We start from the raw sequence: 11,475 nt of genomic DNA, 5'->3' as shown, positions 1-11,475 counted from the left end.
TTGGGGTTGGTGTCCTTAACGATTAGTGCAAGGACTTATAAATCTCTAAAAGGATCAAAGGGCATACTTTTGGTATTATTATCAGTTGATCCACGTTTATCAATAACGATTGGCTTGCTAGATAAGTTTGGCGTTATTGTCATCTGGATCACATGGTGATCATTGGTCCCTAAGTCACACCTATAGGATCGTTTGAGAATGTAGCGGTATGAAAATGCAGTCATGTAGATGCCAATTTTGGCTAACGGTTAATTAAAGTTATTTGATAATAATTATTCGAAATACGTGTTGAATATTTTATTTGTACGGATTAAACAATAATGGCTAAGCTGATGTGATTAAATTACGTAAAATTGAATATTAACGTTTTATATTTAATTAAATGTATATTGAATATAATTATACAATCTTTATTTTGTGGACCTTGGATTAATCATTGACTAACGTGTTATTGAATTTGATGCCTTAATTTCCGATAACCGATAACGAGTTTATAATCGGTTCCGTGTCATATACATTTTAGCAATTGGGATTAGGACCACGAGTTTATGTGAAGAGAAATGAAAGCCTGGCGAGGCTCCTCTCCTCGGTTTGTGAGCCTTTCCATAGACAAGGAGACTTCTCCTCTTGTCTAACCTAATTGATCATTGTAATCAAAATTAGGGTTTAGGAATCCTCCTCTGAACTCGGATCTCACTCTCGGCAGGAACTCACATCACTATCTCCCAATGTTACAGTAGCAGGAGGGGATTTTCTGCCATATGGCATATCTCCCGGACTATCTTGGGTGCATCGTTTAGGAGGAGAGTCTAATTTGATCTCTCACATTCTGCCGTTCATCAGGACCGAGGTTATTTCTAATCTTTATCGTTTCCTTTTATTATTTTAGTTTATGACTAATAATCACATATATTTTCGTTATAGTCCTACAATTAAAAAGATTTATCGGATATTACCCCTAAGTGGTATCGGAAAGGCGAGGCATCGATTTTTTCTATGTGATTTTTCCTCAAAGCGATTTTGAATGGTATTTATTTGCAAAAAAATCATCTTTTGTATCGGCTAAATTTTTTTGAAGCAAAATTTTTTCTCTGATTATTTTTTTTTATTTCTTTTTGTTTTGTGTTGAAGGATTATTTGTTTTACGGCGATTGTTAACTAATCTGGTTTTAATTTTGATCTTTTGCATATTGTTCTATATGTCGATATTCATTGTCGTAAAGCTATAGTGTTAAAAATTATTTGAAGCATTGTAGCCATTTGCCTTGTTGGTCTCGGCAATTTTATCGTTAGAAAATTTTACATTATGAAAACCGTGCGGCCTTCTTGATTTTACGACCCTGTTTTGTTTTTTGCATTGGATTTGTTTCACAATTTTGTTGAATCGTTGATCTCTTGTTTTCATTTCGTTGTTCTTCCAGCGATTTTGTTTATAAGCGATAATTACAACAAAATTTGAAGATATTACTATTGTATTTTTATTTTTAATCCGGATTAGAATAAATTGCAATTGTGTTTTAATCAAACCGTTTGTTTGATCTTTGACTCGTTTTAAAAATAGTGTAAAATTTTTGGATTTTAATGCTCTCGGTTTATCTGCATTTAAAAAAAAAAAAAAAAATTTGGTACTATGTTTAAATTTTCACCGAAAAAAAAATTCTGTTTTTTCGGATCGACTATATGCATAAAAGCGATTTTTTACATGCTCTCAACGATAATTGGCCATTCACCCACCGATTAAATTTCGCATTAAAATTTAAAAAATAGCAGTTATATCAGTTAAAATCGATGATAAGCGGTTTTGTCACATAATTTTAATCATCTTTAGGTGGTTTGGATAATTTTTAATTCACGGAATTATATCACGAATAAATTTAATTTTAGTTGATGCATTTTATTTATCGTTAATTTTGAATGTTTTGAATGCGCTTTTATTACGTGTTTATTTAATTTTGCAGCGGTTTGTAACAGGTATGAAACGATATTCGTAATGATGGAACCACAGTCTTAGTTGTATTTTGGATCTCGTATCTCCGTTTTGATTTCTTTTAATTACGGTTTTTAGAATATAAATAGGTTTATATTTGTAAATTTAAATTTTAATTTGCACGAAGACTAAAGGCAGCTAGGATGCTCCTCCGCTACTTAGATCAAGATGGAACATCAAGACAAGCTTCTCAAGGTCCAACGGTGGATTCCAAGTTGTTTATGTTCTTTTTATTAGGATATAGGCCACACTAGGAATTTATTTTTACGTGTTAAATTCGTTTTATTTATTTTTTAGTAACGATAATATATGCATCATATTAGCCTAAAAACCAAACCACCTAATTATTGCATGACAAACACATATAAGTCGAGTTAGTTTTCATTGACATTCATGTCACTGCGATTTTTAGCCATCGTCCAAATTAATTCATTCCGCTTGGGCGCTTTAGTTATTGCGTTCATAATATGAATTATAATTTAGTTGATGGGATCTTCCTCGTATAAACAAAAATTGAAGAGCGGTCTTTATAGGTCAAACTCAATGAGTCCCTTCTTAGTCATTAGGCATAATATGACCCCTTCTCGTCCGGGTAAGTTGGAACCGATTGACCTATTTTATCTCAACACTATGATCGCCAAATGATCTTTGTGATTATGGTGGACTAAAGATAGGATTTAAAATCTATCGACCCGGAGTTCTTCAGGAAGAATTAGCTAAGCGATTGGCTTATCAATTTCACGAGGATGAGTCTTGGGATCACTTGTATCATTCTTGAGGGAGATCAATTATGCAAGTGCATTGAATCTACACGTTAAAATGAATTTTAAATAGACTTAATCACCTCGATGAGTTGCTTATTTCGTTTTGTTTTCTTTCTTTTCGATGTAGATCACGAACTTTTAAGCGCTAAATAACAAATGGTGGTTCTCTTGATTAACCCAATGCGAAGTGCCACATTGGGCCGTGAGTCCACGGCCGGATCTTCATGAATCGGATAGATCCAGTCTACTCGGCCGAAAAATGATGGATCCAACCCGGAGTGGGGAGGCGGCATTACGGAATGCTGCGGCTGAAGCTGATGGGAAGCCCAGAATCTGTTGACCCCTCGGCAAACCCGGGTCCACGGCTAGAGCTGTGAAATCACCAGGATTTAATGATTTACTGTGTGGACGGAGTGCGATTAAAACATCTCATTTTTGCAATGGAATCCAATTTGAAAGCGCTTCATAGCCCAGTGGTGCAAACAAGATTTTCACCCACTTCTCTTTAAAATTCTCGAAAGCAGGGAGAATCGTGACATGAGCATACCTCATTCGCTTCTTTGATGCGAGGACTCGAAAGCCAACCCGTTAGCCCACATTCTCGGCATGATTGAAATGTCGATGAGACCTTTGATTGTAACATCAGCGAGAACATTGTTATCGTGCATGCTTCATTCACTCCACGATGGTTTATTTTAGATTTAGGAATTCTTATATGAATGACTTGAAAAAACCCCGCATGAACTGCACCGCTTCAAATGCAGTGGAGAAGGACATGAAGACCGGTGGGAGCGAAGCGAGGATGTTCTCGTTGTGTCAAACAAAGGGAAGGTAAGGGCAAAAGCTCGAAGCAAACCTGCGGTAGGAAAGCGAGTTCAAAGTGAGTTCAGGTAGAGTGGGCACAGTGAGTGAGCACACCTCGTCGGCATGACAAAGAGCGAAGAATGAAAATGGAATGCCATCATTGCCCACAAGGCCCAGGCATTGGAGGCGTACATCCCTGTTTATCATGGACTTAAGGCAGGTCGTGTTAAACACAGGTATGTCTTCTCTCTCTTCTACTTTTATTCAGGATTGAGATTAACCACGCATGATTCTACGGAACTTGGGTGCTGATCTTTTGGTTGTGGTTCTCATCTGTGTAATCATGTGGGGCTCAAACATCGAACCCCTCGTAAAGGGTGAGAGTGGACACACGTGTTGGGAATGGAGCAAGAGAATTTTGCCATCTCGAGGGACATATGTGATCGACTACAAGCGGTTGAGTTGTCATTATATGACTGTATTATGTTCCTAGTCTTTCAAAAACATTATTGATTTAGCCAGTAAACTTGGTTTTCATTTGTAATGAAAATAATGCTTGCATTTTCTCTTTACAATATGATTTATGGCAAATGCGATCTCCTTGAGCGGAATTTATGTTTTAGATCAGACCATTGAAATATTACGTAATGAATAAAAAGTTAAAGGTTGGTGACAAAGATCAAACGTATCTGCAACGCTGCGTATGGGACACATTAATGAGAAAGCGCGTAAAGCACTCATCAAAAATGGAGCTATCTCGGCCTTTGATTTTCAATCATTTGGTACGTGTGAATCATGTCTCATCGGTAAGATGACTCGGATTTCCTTCAAAGGTGTTGGAATGCGGCTGCTGACCTATTAGGACTCATACCGCGGATGTATGTGGACCTATGTCAATCACCGCTTTGAGAAGGCTATGGGTATTTCATCACTTTCACGGATGATTTAAGTAGATATGGCTATGTCTCTTAATGAAGCCTAAAAGTGAATCCTTTGAAAATTCAAGGAATACCAAAATAAGTCTGAGACCTGTGGGTAAAAGATAAAAACACTACGTTCGGATCGTGGTGGCGAGTATCTTTCTCCCGAGTTTGATCAACACCTAAAGGCTGTGGGATTGCCTTCTGATTAACTCCACCTGGAACACCTCAATTTGAATGGTGTGTCCCGAGGCGGAGAAATCGAACACTACTTGATATGGTTCGATCCATGATGAAATCCACAAGTTTTACGATTCATTATGGGGTTATGCTCTTTGTCAGCCCAGCTCTAATACTTAACAGAAGTCCGTCTAAAGGCTGTTGACAAGACTCAATATAAGAACTATGGAAGGAGCGGTCCCTAACTTGTCCTTTATACGGGTTTGGGGCTGCGAGGAAATATGTCAAGTGGAGACACGAGGATAAGCTCGACGCATGATCGAGTCAAGACATACTTTATAGGTTATCCTAAAGGAACACTTGGTCATTACTTTTATTCGCCAACAGAACAACGTGTTTTTGTTGCGGCTAGTGCGACATTCTTAGAGAAGGAATTTCGAGAATGCAAAGAGTGATAGAACCTTGACATCGGAGATTCGAGAACCAAACCGAGCAACCATTGGAGGAACTTATTCCTTCAATCCAGTGCTGTTAATATTCTTTGAGGAACCTAGGAGGTCGGGAAGAGTCTCTGTTCCTCCCGGACGGATACATTGGTATGGTCGGGAACATGATATAGATGCAGCGTTCTGCTCTTAGCAGTAGTGAACCCGCAACCTATAAAGGTGCCATGACTAGTTCTGACTCAAAGCTATGGCTTGAGGCCATTTAATCCGAGATGGACTCTATGTATGAGAACAACGTGTGGGATCTTGTTGACTTACTAAGGTTAAATCCCCTTCAATGCAAATGGCTTTACAAGATAAAGCGATGCATGGAAAGGTCAACAAGATATCTACAAAAGCACGACTTAGTTGCTAAAGGTTTCACCCAAGTGCCAGGTTTGCACTACGATGAAATTTTGCACCCGTAGTCATGCTACGTTCCATTCGGATTATCTTAGCGATTGCCGCTTTTCATGATTATGAAATTTGGCGCAGACATTATATTTTCTGATCCTTAATTGCCCACGTGGGATAACTACAGCGATTATTTTGTGACGTTGGTTGATGGTGGGTTCAACGAGCCATAAGTCAACCGGTTGGTGACCAATCACGAGAGGCGATTTATACGGATATTTCGTAGGACACACTTGTGACACTTCGGCGTGGAGTCTAAATGTTTTTATAACATTAGATTGCCCGGTCGTGGATAGGACTTCCATGGTGATTCTAAGAGTCGATTCTTTTTAACTATGTTGTCTCTTGAGACAAGAAATGATTTTGGGTGACTTTGGTTTCTTTCTCCGCGGTCATCAAGTAACAGGAGCAGTAGATCTTTTACGGGTCATTTCATGTTGTGCCGGTCGAAAGGAGTCGAGTTGAAGGAAATATTGGTAGCTATCGGTACTCGATATTTCAGACCACTTTCGGTATATGGCTGAAATGCTATAGCCATGCTTTCCCGGGATCTGGTCATTTGCTCAGTTAAGTTACTACTCTAATCGGAAACCACTCTAGATACGGTCGATTGTAAAAATCACGACCTTTGTGGATCGGATCGCAAATTGTTTTACATTGAGTGGAGAAATTTTAAATGAATATGAGAATCGGTTATCGCACATACACTTGTACGGACAAGTCGGGAGTTTGTTGGAGCTTGTGTCCTCCCAGCTTAGTGCGGATAACGTATTGCACACACACTGTACCACAAGTGGGAGCTTGTCAGGCTGGTCCTTAACAGCTTGGTGCAAGGACTTATAAATCTCTAAAAGGATCAAAGGGCATACTTATGGTATTATTATCAGTTGATCCACGTTTATCAATAACGATTGGCTTGCTAGATAAGTTTGACGTTATTGTCATACGAGATGGCTATGATCAACCTGGTCCCTAAAAGTCACACCTATAGGATACGCTGAGAGATGTGACGGTATGAAAATACAAATATGTAGATGCCAATTTTGACTAACCAGTTAGTCCGAGTTATTTGACTAATAATTAGTCAAAAATGTGATGTTGAGATATTTTATTTAATACGGACACAAATAATACGGTGGCTAAGGCGACTACAGTTTAATTCGTAAAATAAAAAATATAAACGTTTTATATTTAATTAAATGTATATTGAATATAATTATATCTTGTTTTGTCGGACATGGATTAATCATTGACTATACAGTATTATTAGTTGATACCTTAATTTCAGTAGCAGATATGATTTATAATGACAAGTGTCATATACATTCGCAATTGGAGATTGGACCACGAGTTTATGAAGAGAAATAGAAAGCCCATGAAGCTCCTTGCTCGGTTTAGTAGGAGCCTTTCATAGACAAAAGGGGAGCTTCTCCTCTTGTCTAACTTAATTGATCATTTGCTAATCAAAATTAGGGTTTTGGGAATTGTGCCTCTCAATTCCGGATCTAAGCATCAACCTGACTCACAAAAACCGTCCTCTCAATATTGCAAAGGCAATTAGAGGATTTGATCTAGCACAAGGGCATATCTCGGACTATCTTAGTGCATCGTTTAGGAGGTCTAATTGATCTCTCGTTGCCTTATTCATAATAAAGACCGAAGGTTATTTCTAATCTTTATCGATTCCTTGTTATTTTCGTTTTATGACTAATAATCACATGTAAATTTTGCGTTATAGTCCTTTAATTAAAGGGTAGTATACGGATATTACCCCACATCATCCCCGGCTCGCAGCCGTGGCTACTTGGTTATTCATGGGAGAAGGAGTTCTAAACGAGTCAGACCACCTTGTGAGACCAAAGACCGTAGGCTAGACTTAGGTCTCGACCTAGCTACTCATATGTGAGGATTAGAGCCCTCTAGGGTCGGTACATTCATACCCGACCCCCACTTAGGATTGCGAGTAGGTCTCCCGCGAGACGTGTTATGTCTAGATGCATAAGTGTGTCATTCCCTCCTTAGATCGTGAGTTGCTTTCCTTTAATGCACAATTTATGAAACAAACATGTTGCACATTTTTGAACCTCACATTGTCTAATCAAGCCTTGTTTTTGACCCTTGCATTAGTTCCCTTTTTGTCGCACCCCAGCCATAGCTTACTCTCATTTAGCCTGTAGTATAATGCGAGCCTAAATCCGGCGTAAATGACTTCTCTTGATCGAGAATGAGTCATGTTTGTAGTAGTGAGCTAGGAAGTGTATTGGAACCTTTGTTGGTGGATGACAAGCATTCGGTGGGTAAAATTTGGTTTCAATTTGGCATTTGCAAATAAATAAGAGGTTTTGAAAAAGAAATAGAAAACAAAGAAAAATGAAGAAGTTTTGAAAAATCTGAAAAAGAGATGGTGATTGTAAATGCTTGTTTTAGAGAAAAGAAAACCAAACAACACTTCTCATCATTGAGGAATTAGAAAAGTCGTTACTAAAATAAGGTGATTGATGTTTTCAGTGAGTGGGTTTATGCCAATTTTTTGCTTGATTTTGGGAAATCAACTCTTGTTGGTGTGTAGCGATTGCTCATTTGTTGAAATAAGAGGAGTATTTTCAAGTTTTTCCAATTTTAGTTGGGTTTATGCAATTTTTTGCATAGTTTTGGTAATCAATTCTATGTTACTGCATGAGATGACGTGTCTCATGTGTTGCAATAAGAAGTCGGAGGAGTGATGTGTTGACTATTCTTGATTTGAACCTCACATATCCAAATATTGCTTGCAACAATCCCGTTCGTCCTACTCCCTAGCCCGTTCACGACCTTGTTTCATACTATGTGCATTACCCTTTTTGCATCTCACTTGGTCATAGGATGGTCTTACACATTAGATTGTGGACACGTTCTCACGAGTCAGAGTAGGTGAGTGTTTTTGGTTTCCTTTTGTCACATGAAAACACCCGTTCTTCAATGAGTGACGAGTGAAAACCGTGAGGATATCGTGACTTGGGTCCTTTTAGCCATGGGTCTTCGGTTGAATCTCGTGTCGGTCTTGTAAACCTTTGAGGACTAGCTCCATTTCCCCTTTCCCCGCTCTTGAATTTGTTTCTTGAGCTTTGGTAGTCACATAGGGGATGCTTAGGCCATCCTTAGGGGTTAGCACCTCCATTGGGATTCTGAGACGGTATTTCCCGACCGAGACCATGTTTTTGAGCTGACACTCGACCAATTAGATGAGGAAAGTGGACCATTTTGTTAGATGCATTCTATTACTTTGCTTACGTGCTTACATGTTGGATGCATCACATTTTTTCTTGCAAGACCCTCTTGCTCACGAGTCGTGCTTTACCTCATAAGAACAACTACGTGAGATGAAGGGACGGAGGAGGCCCGTTAATTGCCTTCCCACCTGATATTATTAGTATAGTTAAATTTATAGTTGAATAAGGTCTCACGTTTTGACTCACCCAATGCGGGGACGAAGTAATGTTTAAGTGTGGGGAGGTTGATATAGTGTTCAATTGCACCAACTTTCCTCCTTATTTTCATACTTTTCACTCAATTTGAGTCGCTTTTATCGTCTTGCCTTGCATTTTGTACCCGATTCAAGTCTATGATATTATGCCCCTCTTACCAGGTTTTAAGGGAAATGGAGGAATTGGAGCAAGAGAGACGCTTTGATAGGCTAAGTATGAAGAAAGGAGAAGATATGATGAGAGGAGCTCCCAGCCGAGGGGGCAAGACAGCGGTCAAAGTAGTGGGACTCACCCCAACACTTAGCATGGCAATTTGGAAGGAAGTTCCAGAGAACTCCTCAATTTGGGCAACAAGTCAAGGACAAATTCAACAAAGAAGAAGAAAAGTCGAATGAGCTCCCACCTGGACCACCGACACTCAGTCAACTGCCGCGAGTCACCCGATGATATAATTCCAGCTAAACTTTATAGGGGAATTCCTGGGCAATTGGTCAAACCACCAGCGTGCTTGACCGTCAAATAGGGCCCCACTTCCGCATTTTACCCTTATTTGTAATTTCCACCCTAATCCGTGTGCAACCTATAAATACCTCCTCCCAATCATTTGTACACACAACCCCAGATCGAAACTTTCCATTAATTTATGCAATCTTTCCTTAATCAAAGTACTAATCTTTCCTTAATCAATATTAATTATTTAGTAAAATTAGTTTAGTAAGAGTTATCAATAATTGTTTACATTTGGTTATTTGTTGTATTTTGGAGATATTGAAGAGTCTCTTCCTTAATTCAATCAAAGTAGCAATCTTTCCTTATTGTTGGTATAATTCTCTCCTTTATTTACTTTGTTTATTCAGTAGTTTACATTTCTTATTGATATTTAGTAATTGTTCATCTTCATATAATGATTGTTGCCATGTTTGTTTGTTTTTACTCAATTTTTTACATTTGCTTTGTAACTATGTGTGAGTAGTCTCCCACTAGGGTTTAGGGGGAACCTAAATGGGGGTTTAAGTTAATCAAATGGGTTGTTAACATATGTTTTTGGGTGGTTATATTAGTGTTCATAATTATGCATTGAAGGTGTTTGTTGAATTGTGCGTATGAAAGTTCATACTTTTCTACAATGTTTGCTTAGCTTCCTTATGAATGAGAGTTTATGTGGTTGCTTGATAGCATGTTATGTTGAGATAGGATACTTAATGATGATTCTTGTGTCCATCTTACGATGAGGTTAAGAAATTAACTCGCTTTCTTCACTAATATTTACCCGAAAACTATTTGACACCCTTTTGTTGACAAACCTTGCTTAGGGGAACCCGACTACCCTAGTCTTTAAATCAATCGTTTACACGTCTAGTTAACTACTTTCTTTAGTTTAAATTTAGTTGTTAGTCTTAAGCCAATCCCCATCTTACTTGACTAAACTTAGACTTAACCAAATTATCGTGTAAGCTCGTCATCTTGAGACGACACCCTAATTATACTACTTAATTTGGGTTTATTATAAATTGTTTTTGATAGTAGAAATGACGACCAACAAATCTACTCATCAGTCATATATCTAATGAATGTAAGTATTTTTTTGTTCTAATGTCACCCTGTCAACTAGAGTAGATACAGATTATGGTAATTATTGTGTTTCTGATCATTTTTTTTGTTATTTGTTTCTGTTTTGAATATAATTCTATTGAATATGTTGGTAATTATCCTCTAAATGTCTAATTTTTTATTCTTTGGAATGGTAACATATAGAATTAAACCTGTCAACATGGTGACCACTTAGAGAAGTTATTAAGTACAATAAAATGTAACCGTAATCAACTGTTTGTAACCATTTCTGACTTATGCATATATGGTAACATATTATATCGATGTGGTAACAATTTATACTTGTGAAGTGTCTATATTTTGTGGCCAATTTCTTTGAAATTGTTGCTAAACTGAGATGGTTCCATATTCTGTTACAAAGGGTAGATTTGTTACTACTTGTGGATATAACTTAGTTTCATTGATTATTATTAATGAACATATTAGTGAGGATGATATCATATAAAGTTAAATTATTAACATGGTGAACTGTTTAGTAAAATTGTGGAGTACTATAAATTGTAACCAATTATCAACTGTTTGTGGTAATTTCTTCCAGGTTGTATTATGATAACATTGTGCTATTTACTTGGTGACGAGAATGTATATTTTGATATTCCTTTTCCACATGAGTCCACAATCCCAACCTAAACCTACCACCGAGGATCCTGTGTACAACCAACGTTACACACGCATGACAATCGAAGAGGTCAAAAGACCGTGGGTGATGCTGCAAAAGGTGGAGGTGGTGCCAATAAACGACATTTGGTGTTTTGATACACTTATTTTGGGCTCAAAGTTATGTCTATGAAAACATCCGAATATAAGTGTAATCATAAATTTTTTTTAAACATAACAATGTTATAA

This window comes from Silene latifolia, unplaced genomic scaffold (genome assembly GCF_048544455.1).
Source record: "Silene latifolia isolate original U9 population unplaced genomic scaffold, ASM4854445v1 scaffold_515, whole genome shotgun sequence".
Taxonomy (NCBI): domain Eukaryota; kingdom Viridiplantae; phylum Streptophyta; class Magnoliopsida; order Caryophyllales; family Caryophyllaceae; genus Silene; species Silene latifolia.
This window is presented reverse-complemented; position numbering follows the sequence as displayed.